Source organism: Numida meleagris, chromosome 1, assembly GCF_002078875.1.
Source record: "Numida meleagris isolate 19003 breed g44 Domestic line chromosome 1, NumMel1.0, whole genome shotgun sequence".
NCBI classification, from domain to species: Eukaryota; Metazoa; Chordata; class Aves; order Galliformes; family Numididae; genus Numida; species Numida meleagris.
In genome coordinates this window covers 150,870,652-150,888,180 of record NC_034409.1, presented here as the reverse complement: position 1 = coordinate 150,888,180, position 17,529 = coordinate 150,870,652, and the positions used below count along the sequence as shown (strand labels likewise).

Below are 17,529 nucleotides of genomic sequence, written 5' to 3'. Positions count from 1 at the left end.
TTTTTCCTAATAATACAGGCCTAGACCCTTGCTCTCTAGGCTGTCAAAGGGCCTGGTAGGGGAGAGGGGTGGAATTACAGGCAAAATAAACAAAGGGTCATCACGTTGCAGAAAAAAATAAGAGACTGTAATTATTGACTCTAAATGTGAGAAGGTGAGTAGGGGGAACAGAAGAGTTGGTGAAACTGCCAGAAAAGCCAGCATGATTGTGTGGAGCTCTGGAGTTATCCTGTATCCAAACAAACAATCTGTATTGGCCATAGAACCAACTGTGAGGTGTCTGTGAGTCCACATCCCAGCTGGCACATCCATCCCACCAATAGCAGAGGGCAAGGTAGCAAAAAGCAAGTTAGCAGGGAACATCTTTTGTTTTGCATCTTTTGTTAGACCTTGCATGATATTGTGTCACAGCAGTTCAGCAACACCCTGATTTACAGTCACCTGATAAATGGAAATGAAACTTCTTAGGATATCCTAGCCACGTTTTTAAGGAGCTTAATGTGAGCTTTCAAGGCAGTGAATCTGAAATTAGAGATTCCTGTCTTTCTTCCTTCACCAGCTTTCTGTCTGGATGTGAAAGTTAACCCATCTGGCTCTACCTCTTGAACCCTGGGGAGCTAGTAGCTGTATGGTGAGGACGTCACTCATGAAACAGCAGCTTTTTTTTTGTGTCACCAGTTCTTTCATTATTACAATTGCTGTTACTAGCGTTGAACCAACGATCTGTTCTCTGCTGCTGAGCTAGAATTATCTGCAAATACTTCACTGTGAAATCTGTTATCTTCTAGACTTGCAATTATTTCCATAAAATGTAACTGACTTGGGGGGACTGGGCAGTAGCATTCTTTTTCTGTGACATATACTATGAAGAAACTATACTCACAATATACTGCTGTTCCTGTACCAAAGCGTTATTAAACAGAGTAACGCGGTACTTGAAAACATGGTTGGTTGTAGTTACTCAGTACTATGCATATGTGCGTGTGCAACCAGTTGTGTAAATAATGCCAGAAGTTTTCTTATGTGCAAAGAACTATCTGCTACTGAGACCTCAGCTCCTGAGGAATAACTGCTATTCTAACATCTTCCTACAACACTGAAATCCCAGTTTTCTAAAATGAAACATTCAAAGCATTTCTCTGTGTGGTGTTTTCATGAGGCAAGACGAGGATGAGCAAACTGAAGTACAAAAGGACAAAGCAAAGGACCACCACACACCTGGCAAAGATAGAAATAGACTAAATATTTTTGGAGTGCTAGTGCAGCACTCTGCTCATTAGCTAGGCAGTCTACTTTCCCATAAGGCATCTCACAATTACCCTATGACTACTGTTTGGTTTTAACTCCTCCCTTGGCTGGGTCACGAGGACAAGTGACTTGGGTTGTGCCAAGACCTGAAATGGGAGACTGGTGTAAATGGCAGATAGCCAGCAGCAAGGAGACATCTGGGATAAGACAAGGCGCTAAGGTGTGTTGTACATCGTTATGAAACTATTCTACCTTTGTTTTCTGTGTAACGTTATATTTTTAAGAAGTGTGCCTGCCTGAGAAGACAGTAGTTGTTTTGTTCTCTGAATTGCTATAGCCTCAGGGTGTCAAAGTCATTTAGCACAGAGGGTTGAATTCCATGTTAAATTATGGTTCATGGGTCACTGTATAAATATACGAATTGCATACTTTCCAGCGCAACCGTATCCCAGTGATGTCAGTGGAAGTTCACAGAGAGATCAGCATCACTCAGCTGAACAATTTGCTCCCTTTTAAGATCACAGCTGTCTCATCTCTGTATTTCCTTCTTTCTGCCAATTCCAGTTCCTTGAGAGAGACATTTCTGCTTCTTCCCCATTGCTTGCTGAAAACAGCTAGTAGTGCCACAGAAATGTGTTCAGGGATTAGTCTGTGAGCAGTTCGGGTATCTATAAGACATGGGTATGTATCTCCTATCAGCTATGTAAAGTCATGTTTGGAAGCATTTCTTTGTAACCAGGAAGTTTAAAAAATGGAAGAGGGATTTTATATCCTTTTCCCTTGGATATGGTGTACAGACTATGTTTTCATCTCAAGTCAGTGTGAACGGAAACAAACTTAATGCTCTTAGCAACGGAATGTTTTTCTTCCTCTAGTGCTATATCTATTTGAACCAAGCGCATGTACATAGCAGAAAAGTACTTCCACAAACACTGAAATCTGTTTTCTTGTAGATTTGTGCCTTGGGATGATCCCACTGTTAAATAAGAAAATTCAGACGTTGCCTACTCCTTTCTGACTGAAACTTTCCTTGGTCAGAACCCTCATGTGGATTCTCTGTTGTCTAATAGTGTGTTCATATTCAGCCTTATCCCTTTTGTCTTTTGGCTGTTTATTTCCATAAAACTGAATATAATTATTTTGAGTGCTTTCCTCTACACTGTTTGCTCAGAAGAGAAATTGAAATGAGAGGAGGGAGGAAAGAAACAAAAAGGAGGATGTATCTCCTTTCATATCTGTAACGACTATTTAATGTTCATGCTGCTCTTAAGACATTTTAAACACTAGCATTAAGGTTGGGCTGCTGTTCCCCAGCACAAAGCATGAGTTGCCTTGCATACAAAAGCATGGCTCACTTTCCACATGGGGATGTGTACTTACATAAATCTCCGTATATTTATGTTCTTAAATCTCAGCTTCAGCCCTCCTGTCTTGTCTGCTCATCCCATCACCTCCTCCCTTTCCTCATGTGGGATGCGGATGTTGTGAGCAGATGTTGAGATTGGAACATCGATTTTCTATTCTCCCTCACAAATGAACAGGAGATTGCTTTTAAAGATATTAAATGGACACAGGTGGGACTGTAAACTTAAGTGCCTCCACATACAACATCTGCTGCGTGTTCTCCAGTCTCTGTTATCTTTATAGCAGAACTTGATCTCTTAACCCCTTCGCAACTGCCCCCTCAGTATTTGTGCAAAGATGTGCAACGGTTTTTCTTTGATATTCAGAGAAGTCACAATGGATCTCTGTGATGTGACTGGCATCTGGCATAGTGCTTTGAAAAGCAATGTGCTTAGCAATTTGCACAGGTGGGTGGGGGAAGAAGACAAGTGTTGTCCAGGTGTTTCCAGTCTTGCTGCAGATAAGAGGATTCCAGAAGTACCACAGTACAGCAAATACCCCTATTCTCCCTTCTCCTTCCCTCCCTCCTTCACTCCCCCTGCCCAGAAAATGTCTGTCTTGGGGAAAGAGTATATTTCTAAGGATATTCCAAACCATTTGAGGTCTGTAAGAAATGATTTCTAAACATTTGCCCTGGATACAGAGCAAGTGACTTTTCCTTTCACCTCTCACATCCATCCCTTTTCTTCTTCCTCCTTCTTACATTTCTTCTTGCTTTCAAGTTTAGGTAAAAAATAGAAACTTGGCACACATATATATATATATTTAACCTCTTCACTGCTGCGTCTCACTAATCCCTAGCATTTGTTCAACAGAACTGTGGCATTTTCCTTTGAAGTCCGAATGAAGTCACAGTGGATCCTTGCGCTGGAGCTTCAAGCTGGCTGCCAGGTGAAGCATTCACATAACTTTTCCATGTGTTCAGCCTGAAAAGAAAAGGAAAAATTGGCTTAAGGCACACAAAGCATGTAGTTCTAAACTGATTTCTATGTAGAGTTAAATTGAAAGCTGTAGACTCGAGATTAATGTTAATATCATTTGCTGAGTGTATCTAAAAGCTAAAACTGTTGATGCCTTGTGCATGAGTTCATTCACAGCTGGAGTGGTTAAGAGAGACAACATGACACAAAGTAAGGAAGAGCTGTATCCATGGAAATCACAATTTCTTTTAAAGCTCGTAGTCGTACTGTACGGGAGGAAGCCCAACAAACAACCTCATGCAGAGTTCAGCATCCAACAATGAGGAAAATGGAAAGCAGACCTAATTCAAGCTATCTGTGTGTATGCTAAGAGCATGTAAAATACTACTGTTCTGACGAGCAGTCTTACATCCAGTTGCGTAGTTTTCATGCTGTAGCAACTGCACAAAGTGAACAATAATGACCCAACACAAATTTCCAAGTGAAACAAGAAAGACCTCGATTGTCTTCTGTAATTTGAAAACCCATGACAGTGCCCCTCCTTCTGCTCTTTGTTCGCTAGGAATTAGTATCATAAGCTGTTCTGTTTGAGTATATCCAATACTGCGGCAAGCACCTGTCTTATTCTCACAGTTTTTAGGAATGGGTTGACTTTCTGGAATAGTGATTGGAAAAGTGTTTAAGTGCATTCAGTTTACAGAAAATGTCACTCGGCCTACATGTTCCTTCTGCATGTGATTTGAACAAGAACAGGTGAAACTCTAGAAGTAGGAAGCAGTGGCAGTTTGACCCTTTTAGCCACGCAAATTCTAACCAATCTGTCAGTTTTCCTCAATATCTGATGGTTTTCTTTTCCAACTGAGTGGTTCCAATGAAATAAAGTTAAAAAAAATCAACACGTGCAAGTTTTAAGGCATTGCTGCCACATTTCTAAAAGGTATTGGGACAAGTTCAGAGTCTGACATCAAAACTGTCCACTCAATCTTACCTTCTCACAGCTCTTGAACTGCTATCAGATCTTCTAACAACATCCTAATGGTCTTGACATACTTTGCAATGCTGTTCATGTTGTGCAGGAGCCTTCTGTAGTCTCTTCCTGTGTGCTCTCTTTGCTTTCATCACAACCCACTTCTGTTCCAGGCTTCTTCCTCTTGTGCTGTTTCCTTTCTACCCTTTGTCTTTCAGTTTAGTAAAACACCGTCTAATAAAACCCCACCCCAGTAGTTTTTAGAAAGCGTTGCTTCCTTTTAGAGAAAAATGAACAAATGAAAAAACAAATGTCCTTAAACTAAGAAGACTTATGCAAAACATCACTCAGCTCAGTATGTATTCCATCTCTTCTCTCCAGCCCATTGTCCAACTTGTTTACTTAGATCACAACTCTCTTTTGGATAATAAATCTCTTGCTATGGCTGTACTTACCAGTAAGTGCACTTTGTGGCACTCTTAGGGCCCATGCAAAGCCTATGCCTGATGTTTTCTAGAGCAGTCCCAGCTTTCACCTGGAGGACCTGCCCAGGATAGAGTCTACTGGGCAGCGAGGACGCAGCCACTGCCTGCTCCCAGAGATGGGATTTGGAAATGCTCCTGAGTTCTGCAGCCTAGATGTCTCCTCTGCTACTCTTTGTGTGCGGTGCCCTGAACAATGGCATTTTTCTTAACTGTTCTTGCTTGGCCCCTTGGCAATCTTGTAATTTAAGTAAATAATTTTCTAAGAACATATGCCTGGCTGTCATTTACAGGATAAACACTGCTCATGAACACTTTACATTTCTAACAACTACATCTGTGTTTTTGGTTTGGTATTAGGAAAAAAAAAATGTAGTCATGACTTACGGGACAGTTATGTCTGAAAACAACTGCTGGTACTGGGGTAATAACTGGATGATATTTTCGGAACTTTATTTCAGACATCAAGAAATGACTGTGGCTATTGTGAGAGAGAGCATTTCCAGAGAGAGAATTAATTCAGCATAATTTTGAGTGGTACCTTGTAACAAAGCAAATTTTGATGGGAAGAAGAGAAATACCTCCCTTACTGTAAACCCTGTGAGAGATGGCAAAGCCTCCCGTTCATCAGAGTAAATGCCTTAGGTCAAAAAAGGCTTAGTATGTACAGAGAGGCATAATTTCTGTTATCCTCCTGTCCTGAATCTGGCCCTTTTAGCCGTAACAAAAATTCTAAGCCACCCCATACTTTTTGGATTACTTTAAACCCCATCACAGTGCTTTTCTTAAAGCACTTTATTTTGAATAGGAATGGCTCCATGAAAGGACTCTGATATGGGCTGAAACTGAATCAGTTTCAAGGAAATGCAGCTGGAAGCACACTAATCTAAAAGCTTCCCAAGCAAAGCAGCACAGGCGTCTATTCTACAGGGTGTCTCCGCCCCTAGCTAAAGTGCACCAGGACTTTCTGAGCTCCTTTAACTCTTGCACTGCGGCACTGCTTCACAGGCAATATTCATGAGGAAAAGAAATACTGTGTTTTCTTTCAACGCTTTCTCTGTATAGCACACAGTTTTCATCTAGTCAGCTGGCTAGAGGATGGGTAGTTTTGCTTTGGTCTTATTCTTTTAAAGTTCCCAGACCTTTTGACTTGAATTGTAATACTGGTTCAATCCCTGGGATGCAAGTTAGGGCTGTATATGTCACAGGCCAGCCCTTTCTTTCCCACTAGAGATGGCAATGTTCACATGACATGTTATAACATATCTCATTCCTATGTTTTCTATACTTGGAATCTTTGTTCATGTGAGTATGCAGCCTGGACTGACAAGTGTCAGGTCAAAACGTGACTGAATTTTTAAGAAGTATTTCAGGAGTTTACTGAAGGATTAGACAAACAGGGAAGGTCTAAACGAGGAGCAAAGCCAGCTCATGGTGTGGAAATTGGGAGAGGGTAAAACACCAGTAAGCCTATAGAGTAGTTCATCCTTCCATTCACAGAGAAAATCTTTTACTGTAACAAAGAAAGTAAGCAAGGTGCTCTGTGTAGAGCAATCTAGGCTCAACTAGGGTGTCAGGTGGCATGGTTTTGTTTTATTTTTCCCATGTTGTTATCACATCTGCTTTGTGTATATCAAATTCTTCATTCTCTCTTTTTACTACCTTCCAATGAATTAAAACCTACACGGCTATCAAGACTACTGCTCTCCATGGGCTATTTCAGTACACAAGCTGTTGGTCTGTCTGTGTTGAAGACCATAGACTCATAGAATCATAGTTTCAGAGTTTCTTTTTGCTTTAAAATTGTATGGGGGTATAGCTGCCGCAGCCAAGGCACTTCCCACAAACCACATTCATCCAGACATCTGTGTTCCTGGAGGAACACTTCTCTGTCCCATTAGGACAGCTAAGCCTCTGCTGCTTCAGTTCCTAGCCTGGTTCCTTAAAGTTAACTGGTGCTTCTGAAGAGGAGCTGTGACCCTCATTGGGCAGCTCCTGCCAAAAGCAGCAATCCCAGGCATCAGAGTGAGACAGGCAGCTGGGAATACTCTCTGATGCAGCTGCCCCTGCAAAATCCACCTGAAGAAAGGTGTGAGCCTTCAGACACCACCCTGGTCCTGGCAGCTACAGCAGTGCCAACAGAATGTCTTTTAACAGCAGCACATTGAAAGTGCATTGCTTGTGCCCCTGGAAGTCACAGCTTACACTAATGAGTTCACTGAAGCATATCACTGGTATGATTCAAAACTCTTTTAAAAGGTGCTAAGGTCTGTAAAGACAGCACAAGTAGAGGAGACAATAGCTGACCAGATGATGCACTTACACTTACTTCCAGAAGTATTTGTGTGTTTGTCATTTAGCTAACAAAGTAGAGATAAGCCCACCTTAACATCAGGGTGCTAATGGACTTTCCACACAGTATTATAATTAATAGCTACACCAAAGACAGCAGTCATGTCAGCAACATCGGCTTCAGAAACTACAGCAGCCACATAATCTGTTTTGGATCTGCTTTTTTCCTTACATATTTTCATTTATATTTCTACACCTATATATACCCACATTTATGAATATAGAAAGAGGGTCATTGATATAAAATATAAAAATCTGAAAAAAACTGGAGAATACAGCCTCAAAAAACAGCATGTCTGATTTTCTGTTTTCCTAATACAATGCTTTTTAACTTTTCAATGCTTTCTGAAGCAAGACTATCAGTCTCTATAATCTTCTGCAAATGTTTTTCACAAGCTTAGACAGAAGCATGCAGAGATTAAAGTTGTGGTGTGCATAATTATTATATTATGAATAGCATGGTAAATAAGAGCCATGTCAGGCCTGAAAAACAAAGAGAAGAAAAATAAATTCATTACCTACACCCATCAGGACATCTTACTGTTTAGAAGGGGCAGAAAACGAAGGTATATGAAGATATGAATGAGTTTACCGTGAGGTCACATACTCTTAATACTGACAAAATTGGATTGCAGGCTGGAAGTGACACTACAGGTACCCCAACGCTAGAAGAATAACCCTGCCCTCCTTCCCCAGTGTCTTGTGTTGCCATAAGTGCTCACGCAGATGTGAGGTCACATCACCGGAGCAGCAGCTGCTGGGGAGAGGTGGGAGCTCATGGCCTGGCCCCTGGCAGCACCCTGCGCTCCTATGCTGCTCACCCCACTGCTAACCACCCCGTGCTCCCATGCTGCTCACCCTGCTAACCTCCCCATAACACCCCGCACAGCCCAGAGCGTGCTGCAACCCGTTCTGCTTCACTTCCCCCGTCTCTTAGTTTCTAGCTTTTTTTTGCATAACCTTTGGGAGGAAAGTCTCCTCCTGTTTACAAACAGTACTGTATCTGCACTCTGCGGGAGTAGGTGTTGCAAAAAGAAAAAGCAGCACCCAGATATCTTCCAGAAAGAAGCTGGCCTTCGAAACGTGCTTTGCTGGGCTTGCCTCAGCCCAGATGCTCCGTAAAGAGCGGGCGCTGTGGCTTTAAGGCTATCGTTCCAGATCCACATCACACCCACATATTTGTCCTCTCTTTACACAGCAAGTGCCAAGCGGTGACATCTACTATAGTCTCTAGGACATGCTGGTCTCGCAGCGGAGGAAAAAGGGCGAGAGGGGGAGGGGGACGAGCCAGAGAAAGCACAAATCCTGCTGTGTTCCAGAAGGATGAGTCACTTCCTCGCAGTAACTCTGAGATGCCTTATTTATGGCCGCTCTGCTGATATGAAGCCCATCTCGGTTCCTCGGCGGCGTCCCCGGGCTCGGCCTCCCTCCTGGCTGCCCATTAATCATGCGGCACTGTTACGGAGTGCACACAGAGTGGGAGTTCTGCCCGCCAGTGGCCTTTAGCTGTCTCCAGTTCAATGAAATTACCTTGTGTGAAGACTTGTTTTATGAGAGATTGGTTTATTTGTAACTAAACTACTTCCTCCGTTATTTGATAAGCTCAAATATTTGCTACTGATAGCCAGAGAGTGTCACATTTATTATCCCGTTTCAGGCATTGCTTAACTCCTTTGTACTAGGCTTCTTTAACCCCTTTGAGGACAGCAGGAGAAAAGAAAAAGACTGGAAAAATCTGATTTCTGCTACTCATGCTTAGAAGAGAACCAAGTTTTATCTTATAAGGAAGTAGCTCAATGAAGTTAAACTACTCCACGGCAATTCTTTTAATGCATTTAGCATAGCATTTAGAAGGACTCGCGTTGTTTATGAGAAGATCATAATAAAAGGAAAACTGAAGTATACCTTTTTTTTTCTTTTATATATTATCAGTCTTCCTGTGTTAAAAGAATATGAACATACGAGCATGAAGCACCATGGTCTCAAGGACAAGGCACATATATCATCTTTGACATTCCTGAGTCCTATTTTTGGTCTTGCCCCTGGTGGCTATGTCACCTGTGACCTACTTGTGCCTCAGCTTGTGCATTATTAACCCTGGCTGAGAAACAGACTTGCTCAGCTTTTAATAGACATCTGATGTCTTTCTTTGGAAAGTTAAAACCCCTGCAACATCAGAGCTAAGTAATACGTTTAGAATAACCTACTTCCAGGCACTCCCAAATTTTCCCTAGACCATTTTTCTTGTGGAAATCAAGGAGTTATTATTAATTATCTGCTTCTGAGGACTCCAGCTACAAATCACAGTCCAAATACAAAAGCTACTTGTATATGTTAGGAAGAAGAAAATTGCCTAACTGTATCAGAACAATCTTTAGGAACCCTATCTACCTACTCAGGCTTCACTGTACTTATTACAAAACTTTCCTGGGCACTTGATGTTCCAGTACTGTACAAGCTGTAAGCAGTGCATTTCAGCTCCTGTCTGCCAACACCGAGGATTTCTAAATCATTACAGCCCAGAAGGTATGCTCAAATGAGGGTATGGCAGGGAAATGAGGAAACCATTCTTTGACTAACAGGAGTAGGAACTCTGGGTCTGGTGTTGTGGGATAGAAAGAGTCTTCAGTTCTGTTTTATGTCTTCATAGCATCCTAGCATTAAAATCTTGAGATACCTCAGGCTAGAGAGAAAATCCACAGGAGAAAGGCTCTGGCTGCTGTAACTGGAGGAGCGTGGTCATATTTCTCTAATGAACATTAGGGAATGGTCATTATTCACTATTAGCATATGGTCATTCTGTAGTGGGAATGGTGTCGTTCCAGGACTGCTCATGCATTTTGCTTTGAGGCATGCAGGCATTTTGTGTTACGGTCTACAGGCTCTGGGGAAGGGGTTTGGGGTGGGGAAACAGCATTGTGCCCAGAGCTGTGTTTGAACATGGGAACAGCTCTCGGTATGTTTGTCAGAGACTGCAGTGAGCCAGTCCTACAGCTCACAATACAGTACACTAAATCCTGTCTGAAATTAATGGGACTGCTTTTATTTAAGAAAGGGAAAGGGCTGGACTTCAGAGAACAGAATGAGACCAGTTAGAAATCTCCCTCATGTGGAGGAGACAGGAGTTTCGCGTTGAAAAATGTAGAAAAAGAAGCTGGATAAAAACAGACCAGCTTCTCATCACAGCTGTCATTTACCTGAGTCTGACTATATTCCACCTGAATTTTATTTTGTGAAATTATTCTTGAGTAAAACCATGAGTGAGTTTATAAAAAGTTTAAGATGTGAATATTCAAGTGGAGCTTTTGGTCTTACTGAAACGTTATAGTCCCTCAAAGTTCAGGGAAATTATTTTTGTTCCTCTCTGAATTAAAAGTGATGGACGGGAAATACATGCTCCCTGTGTTAGGTAGGAAGGAAGTAATGTTTCATTCTTTCTCTCACAGATGTACACATATATGCAATCATTCATATGTTTACAATCAGATTATAGCACGCTTGATGCACATGACCAAGTGTCTGGCGTGAAAGGAAATATTAGGCCTGAAACTATAAGGATACTGACATTAACTTAGGACTGCTGCCTTCCCTGGGGGAGACTTAGCCTTATGCAGGTGGCTGAGTTGATTTCTAACCAAGATTCTGCTGGGGAGAGGCCAAATTGGCTGCTTCAGCTGAAGTCTGCCCTGGAAGACAGGGACTGAAAGCTGAGCCTGGGGAGACTGAAGGTTCATTAAGTGTGTGTTTGTCTTGGACTCTGACACGAAGATGCTGCTGTTCTAGATGGGGCTGAACTCTTAAGGCTGTGGACTTCTTTGCAGATATAGGAGGAGCAAAGCTTGTGCTGTGAATTCTGCTTCACAACAGGAGTTCACAAAGACAGCATTCTCGTTCGACATATGTTTTTATAAATGCATTGTAAAATCACAATAAATTGGATTTTTACAAGAGTATGTTGCTTAGCTAACTGCAATTATAAAAACAGACATATTCTGGATTTTGCTATGTCCTCAGTGAGAACGCAGGCCCACATAATTGATGAATTTCTTTTTGGTACATGTCTAAAGACATAAACATGTAACAGTGCGAAGGCGTGAGTATCTTATTCTATCAGTAGTTTCAATCCAAAACTGATATGTAAATGAAATTGCTCAACCCAGTGTGTTCTGCAACGGGTCACAGAAAAGTTGTTTCTCTCTTTAAACATTTAGATTCCTCAGGCAGCACATGCCTGATGTTTAATTCAATCAGAACAGCAACTTGAGAGGGTTTCTAAAATCACGTCTCTTGAAAGAATTAGTTCTTTACTTGTTATTCTCTCAAATAAAATAACCTTTCTTTGATGGCAGCAACTAAATATCTGATTTATTCATAACAGTGAACTATATCTCTTGCTCCAATGATTAAAATAATTCTCCGCATGCTTCTTCCAAATATCAGTTATATTTAGAATTTATTGATTGGGAATTGATCTATACCTTCGTTCTATTTCCTAGTACTAATGACTACCAATGAAAATTTATTTAGCGTCTCATTCCTCTGATGATTATAAATCTTCTAACTCAGATTTTAATTGTGCCATCATTATCTGTTAGCTTAAAAGAAAAAAAAAAACATTACCATCTGTGGTGTTAATCTGTTTCCTATTTCCTGTAACATTGTCCTTATCTATATAGGCTTAGCCTTTAGTTTGGTTTTCCAGACATACTAAGTTCTCCTAGCTGCATCTCATTCTCAGGGAGAAGTGTGGATGCTCCACTCTGTTCAGCAGACCTGTGGCCTTGCAGGCATATCTTCCCTTTCTTGCCTTTGCTCACTGCCTTGGAATTATTACTTTACTGTAAGAAAATATGACAAGCAGGGATGCAGAGCTTTCTCGGTAAATGGTGGGAACAGCCTATAGCCAAGAAAACATGGTCTAAGGTCTTATCTGTTCACTGCTATCACCTGTGAGGAAGCAAGTATTTTGGTTCTTTGCAGGATGCAACCAGTCAAACTCAAATATTTTGCTATCGGACTCAGGTGGCTCCAGCTCCTGCTGTTGCCCAATTTCAGCTTTGAATTATGAAGCAAACCAGTATTTTATGCTGTTCTCAATTCCTAGCACCTGAGTGCTGTCTATCACAAGTTCTCTCTAATGAAATACAATGCTTGACTGGTCTTTATTTCTCAGAGTTGTGTTATGCTTTCTGCTTCTTATTACACTGATGGATTAACTGCTGGAGGGTCATTCATTGTTCCTTACCTCTGTCTAGATCTAAATGTCTTTTTTGTGTTTTTAGGATCAAGCAGTGTACTAGAGCCTGTACACAACAGCTCTGAGTCCTATCGATCAAGTTTACAAAATTCGATTCTATGCTTTTATACTATCGAAAGAACTATATTTGTCACTAAATTGCAAAGGAGATTATATTGTTAATAGCTTTTAGTCTACTATCTGAGATTATCTGGGAGAAGAAGAGACTTCAGAGTCCACACAGTGCCATGTGTTCTGCTAAAACTGTCTTAAATAACATTGAGATATATTTTTAGCAATATAACACTGCAAGTTTCCTAACAAAAGAAGGAGTCACAATCTCCTGTGTGGCACCAAGTGCACTGGCAGTCCAAAGTAAACATTATAAAACAAATGGAAAGAAAGAGTATGTTGGGCTTATGATCTGTGCCAGGATTCATAGAAGAAAAGATGATTTATAAAGATAATTTAAAAAAAAAAAAAGGATGAAAAAGAAGATGTCATGACTTGGGAGCTAAAATAAGTAATATCTAAACACGTAATTTCTGAATGTAGCTTCCTAAGCAAAACATCTTTAAAGACTACTTCATATCTCTAAAGTCTGCTTGGATACACTTGCCTTAGAGAAAGTAGTAAAGTGAAAGCAGTAGTAAGATCCAAATTTTGTGCAAGGATGCAAGGGCAGAGTACTCTAATCTCAACAGAAATCTCATATGTATGTGTGTATATATGTGCGCGTGTATATGTTTAATGATAACATTTTATCTATGATTCCTCCATGCTTTATTTCAATGGTTTGGTTTTTTCTTGTGCATGAACTGCGGTAAATTTTAAAGAACTTAAACCTTTGTTTGGAGATTTATTATACATATCATGAAATGTTAGAATATATTTTACCATCCACTTTCCATAGTGGAAATCCTTCTTGTTCCTTTTAACACCACCTAGGGAAAACCTGTTTGCGCCTTTTAATATGGCATTTATGGTAGTGTCTTTGTACAATGTCAGTACAATCATGACATTGATCCTATCTTCATTATTTTAAAATTATGCATGAATACGCATCTTCTCAAGCAATACCTTTGTTGTAAATTGCACATGAACTAATCTGCCAGGAATTTAAGGAAAAAAAATCACCAGTCTTGTTAGGGCTGGCTTCTTCTTCCATTGGAGTCAATGGGAATTTTGCCATTGACTTAAGTGGGAGTAGGATCAGGCCCTTAATGCTGTGTATTTATTCTGTTTAGGCCAAAAGACACACAGACACAGAGAGGAGACTGTTCAATGGCTGCAGTTTTATTCAGTAAGCTCACTGCTTGCTGGCAGTATGGCACCTCTAATGGAGCAAAATATTACAGCGTTAGGGATTGCTTTTGGCAGTATGTGTATTATAGCATGATTCAAAACAGTTACGGTTATGTTTTCAAAGATGTAATGAAATTTTAGCTGCTGGACTCAGAAGCCAATTGGAAATGTTAGATTGAAATTCTGGATAAGTCTTGTTGGGAAGTGGCTGTTTCTTCATTTTTATTTTTACTTTTAATCTCACTAAATTAGATGATCTGTCTCGGCAACAGACAGGAAAGTGCACCTTGGGATCTGGATCCAGTTCTAGGGCTCTGCCCTGGACATCCTGTGTGATCCTGAGCCAATCATTTTAGCTGTCCCTCTAGAATGCCGCTCTCTCTAAAATGCGGATAACAATTCTTCCTTTCTTCTGCCCTCTGTCCTGTCTGCTCAGCTTGTAAGCACTTCAGGGAACAGACTGTCACTTACTGTCCGTGCCCATGCACTGGGAACAGGGCCTTGGCTTTGACTATGACTAGAATGTTTATAATAACAAAATAATACGTTATGTGACTTTCAAGAAAATGCCTTCTTTTACTTGCATATGATGACCTTTAATACAGTTGAATTTAAACTGGTATTTTTTTTCCTTTGGATTAAGCTATTGATGTTTGCTTGACTGACTCACCTCTGTACTGTGAGAGCATGCAGGGCTACAAGCAACTAAGTTGTCTTTCACTGCTTGTGCTTTCTGCTGTCGACTCTTCTACTTGGGCAGGGTTGCTATCAACCTCGATTGCCCTCACATAACAATTGTTTTGCATGTATAAATAAACTGAGTATGTGAAATATCTCCAATATATCTAGAGCACATGAGACCTGCTCTACATGTGTGAGCTGATTTATGCATGTCCAGTAAGACTGGTTTCTGCTGGATGCTGATGGCACCATATGTCAATATAGTAAATGCAAGGTGCATACTGCAAGGGTCTGACACTGACTGCCCAGGACCTGCTACTCAGGCACCATTAATTTGTAGACAAGTGTGAATCCAGTTTACCCAGGCTACACTAAATTTCCTGTGTCTGAGTAACTCAACAGTGAGCATAAGCCAGAGGCTGGTACCTGGCAAGTTTATAGAACTGACAACTCTAAATCTGATCCCTGATGTATCTATTCTCATACTTCACTTCATATATGTATATGAAACACCTTATTAAAATCAGTGAGATATTCATGCATAAGGTTTAACTTGTTGCTTGGGGTCAGTAGGAGCTCATGGGTGTGTTAAATTTACTCTGAAAATGCTTCCTGGATAAATTCTCTAAGGGTTTTTAGGAAGACAAGACGCCTTTTTTTCTGGAATCTGAGCTAGGTTCCTGAGAAGCTGGGTGCTAAGCTCCTATGTCATGCCAGAAATGGTGCTGTTCTGGGCATGTGCTAAGGCACAGCTCTCCATGCCCAGGGAAGGAGTATAGAAATTTAAAGTGCTCTTGTTGAATGGCAATTTTTTAATGACTTATGCAATTTGGTTTCACTTTACTCTTTTGGGAACCTGATGGGTTTTTTTTTGGATATGGCCCATAATGGTTTCCTCAAACATACAAGCAGGGAAAATAAATAGATCTAATGTCACTGAAATAAAAGTCTTGTTCCTACCAGAGCCTTTTGGGAACACTGAGGTCACACTCAGATATGCTTTGATTCATAAAAGTGTGCAACAGTCATTTTCATGACCCTCCCCGTATCTCATGCTGTCACATCTGTTGGCAGAACTGGAAGGTCCTGTTGTTTATTTTCAGGTCACTCAACTCCTGAATACAGAAAATGAGAATTTTTTTTAGGAGTTCATCTGCCATTGAACCAGGCATCACAGTCCTTAGGTCAGATGCCATCTGGGGATAATGGAGAGAGCTCACACAGGTTCCAGTTCAATCCAGGAGGTTGGTACCAGAAAGAGAGATAGCACAATAACTACAGGCTGCAACACAATGATTTTATTGATGTCTTTGAGCACTGTTCCTTCCATGGATTACTGGCTTGATCTGGTGCAAAAGTCAATTTGCCTAATGTATTTTACAGAAAAACAGAACCAACCTTTCTTGAGGGAGAAAAGAAAAAAGAATTATTTCTCTCTTTGATGGTTTCCTTGTCTCTCCATGCATGCCTGATGGGGGCTAGGTGAACACCATTGACTTACATGTCACAGATAACATGAAATAGAAGGGATCCTGTGCTCGGAGATTTTTCAACTTGTTAGAAATTAAGTCAAAGTGTTGAGAACAACTTTGTTGGTGCAAAGACTGTGTTCTGTGGTATCATTTTGTGTTGAGGCCATGGATCTGGATATACTTAGCAGGACTCAGTAACTTACATGCTGGATGTCTTATCAGCCTTTCTCAGTGTCCTAAGAAACGTACCAAAGATAGGAAGAGAAGAGCAACAGTGATGATCTCTTTCTTGGCTGGGAAAATAATAGTTCTTCGAACTCTAAAACACACCACTAAATCTTCATATTTCTCTGTCTCATCATGGAATAATCTTACTGTAAAAATCCATAGTGCATAGGCACAGAATGCATATCAGGATGTTCAGTAGTTAGCTAAACATTTGCATAGGTCATGAAAAGAAATTGATTTACTGATTTGTTTTGGACATAAAAGTAATTTATATGTTTGATACATTTAGAAAAAAAGAAGCGCTGAACGTCTCCTAACATTAGATTGTTCCTTAGGACAGTAAATTGTTATTTGTCATTTAATGTTTCATATATCACACACTTAGAATTTTATTATACTTTTTTCTGGAATTATAGTTCACTTTGCTTTTTCAAATAAAGTTTAATGACCTTCAGTTCCAATCTCTGAGGCTGCAAGCTTTCACTGAAACAATGATTGTACTTTGAATTGTGATAAGTACTGCACTCTCATAGATTTGCTTGCAAAACATATACCAGAAATATTCTTATATCAGTAGGTACAAGAAGTTGAGTTGCCATTAACACTGTAAAGAAAAATTATGCTTCAGGTACTGAGACCAGCTTAATGACTGTATCTATGATCACTAATACATAAATACACCAAGGTCATAAAATAGGCCATTCTTGCAGTTTAACCTGACGGGTAGCTCAGCACCACACAGCTGTTTGCCCACTCATCCTTTCCCAGTGGAACAGGTGAGAGAACTGAAAAAAAATACAAAGTAGAACTCGTGGATTGAAATAAAAACTATTTGTTAAGATAGAGAAAAGAAAGTGGAAAAAAAGGATAAGAATTATGATAATTATATGTATATATATATGTAACAAGTGATGCACAAACAATTGCTCACCATCCACTGACTGATGTCCAGCTAGCCCCTGAGCAGCAGAAGGAAGCCTAGTGAACTTCCCCTCTTATCCAAACTTTCCTTCCTCATGATGTCATATGGTAAGGAATACCCCTTTGGCCAGTTTAGGTCAGCTGTCCTGGTTCTGTTCCCTCTCAGTCCCACTTGCTGGCAGGGCAATAGGAGAAGCTGAGAAAGCCGAAACATCCGTAGCTCTGTTCAGCACTTCTTAGCAACAACTAAAACATTGATGTGTTATCAATACTGTTTTTCTCCTAAAACCAAAACAGCGTCACACCAGATGCT

The 17,529-nt window shown here is 40.5% G+C and overlaps 2 long non-coding RNA genes across 3 annotated transcripts in view; both read left to right on the top strand.

Annotated features, from left to right (window-relative positions):
- LOC110400550 lies at positions 3,174-5,138 on the top strand. Its single transcript, XR_002439932.1, has 3 exons — positions 3,174-3,254; positions 3,468-3,543; positions 5,057-5,138. It is a non-coding gene; the product is annotated as an uncharacterized LOC110400550 (long non-coding RNA).
- LOC110408285 overlaps positions 9,818-17,529 on the top strand; it is an 80,624-nt gene continuing 72,912 nt past the window's right edge. For both annotated transcript variants that reach the window (XR_002444281.1, XR_002444275.1), the window contains exon 1: positions 9,818-9,899. This is a non-coding gene — a long non-coding RNA (uncharacterized LOC110408285). The remainder of the gene's footprint in view (positions 9,900-17,529) is intronic.